The sequence below is a fragment of the Pteropus alecto genome, unplaced genomic scaffold, assembly GCF_000325575.1.
Source record: "Pteropus alecto unplaced genomic scaffold, ASM32557v1 scaffold134, whole genome shotgun sequence".
NCBI classification, from domain to species: Eukaryota; Metazoa; Chordata; class Mammalia; order Chiroptera; family Pteropodidae; genus Pteropus; species Pteropus alecto.
The window spans coordinates 1618427-1619854 of record NW_006436283.1 but is presented as its reverse complement, the minus strand read 5'-3'; positions in this window follow the sequence as shown (position 1 = coordinate 1619854).

Here is a 1428-nt window from a genome sequence, read left to right as displayed (position 1 = left end):
GGGGCCGAGTGACCACGGCGAAGGGAGGCTTCTGCTGACCTGTGGGGGACGTGTCTTGGGAGGGAGCCAGAAGCGAAACCTGTTGTTTGACACGACTGCCACCTCGGGGCCGTCGGTTACGCCAGCGAAACCCAGCGGCCGGCGGCCTCTCCTGATCCCATGGTGGCCGTGGCCCGTGCCCAGCCTTCTGCGTGTTTGCTCTCCTGGCTCCCAAGTCTTCTGTGAGGTCACCAACACCCTACCCACAACTTCCTTTTCTGCTTAAATTGACCCCAGTTAGATTTTGCTGTTTGCAACCGACAGCCCAGCCTGGTGGAGAAGTGTCAGCTGTTACCAACTCCATCGCTGGAGGTGGCCTCGCCCTGGTGGGGAGGGGTTCAGAAACGAAGGAGGGTCCTTGACTAAGGAGGCGCGTGAGGTGTGGCTGTGTGCGCGTGCACACACGTGTGTGCTGGGAAGCGCATCGAAGAAACGCCCCACCTGATGCAGAGCTGTGGTTAAGGCCCGGCCCTGCCCCCTCCCCGCCCGGCGGGCCTGGCTTTGAGTCCCGGCAGCTGCGGGTCCTCGCCCCGGCCAGCGGCCAGCGAGCGCACGTGGAATTCGGCAGCAACGACACACGCACGGGCGCCTGCTGTGAAGACGCAAGAGAGGAAGGGCCGAGGGCGCCTGGCCCCTGACGGCGTCTCGGTGGCACTGCCCGTCGGGCCGACCGTGGCGTGCAGGGACCGTGACCCACGGAGGAAGGCCCCGTCTCGTCCTCGCCACCCGCTCAGCCCTCAGCCCCACCCGCCCGCCTCGGTCCCCACCTCCGCAAGGGCCTGGCCGCCCTGCCCGGCCGCCGTCCGCAGAGCTGAGCCCAGCTCCCGCCTCCCGGGTCCCGTGACCTCCGGGACTCCTGTGTCGGTGCAGCTTCTCTGTGTGGTTGTGACGGTGCTCAGCACGGTGAGCCTGGAGCCCCTCCGCAGAGGGCCACGCAGGAGGGAGGGTTCCCGTGGCGTGTCCACCTGCAGCACCCCGGCCAGCGAGCGCGAGGGAGGAGAGGGCCCCCTCGCAGCTCCATTTCTGGGTCAGAATCTCTTGTTTGCTGAGCTGCAGACAGAGTGGGGGGCATAGGCAATGTGCCTCCAGACAGGGTGGCACGGGAGGGGGTTGGGGAAGGTGCCCCCAGAATGAGCACAGTAACCAAGGTGAAGCGGGCAAGAGGGTGACCTCTCTGAGGGCTGCACCCCATGTCCCTCCCTCCTCCAGCAGCTGCACCCTATCTCGGGTTAAAGACAGGACTGAATGTGGGCTGGAAGTCGAGGGGGGCCCACTGCCTCGTGGTGGGAGATTGTGGTGCTGGCCAGTCAGGTGGGGGTGGGGTGTGTGGGGGCCTGGGATCAAGCCAGGTTCATTAGCCCCAGCAGGCATGAGCCTGTGAGGCTCAGA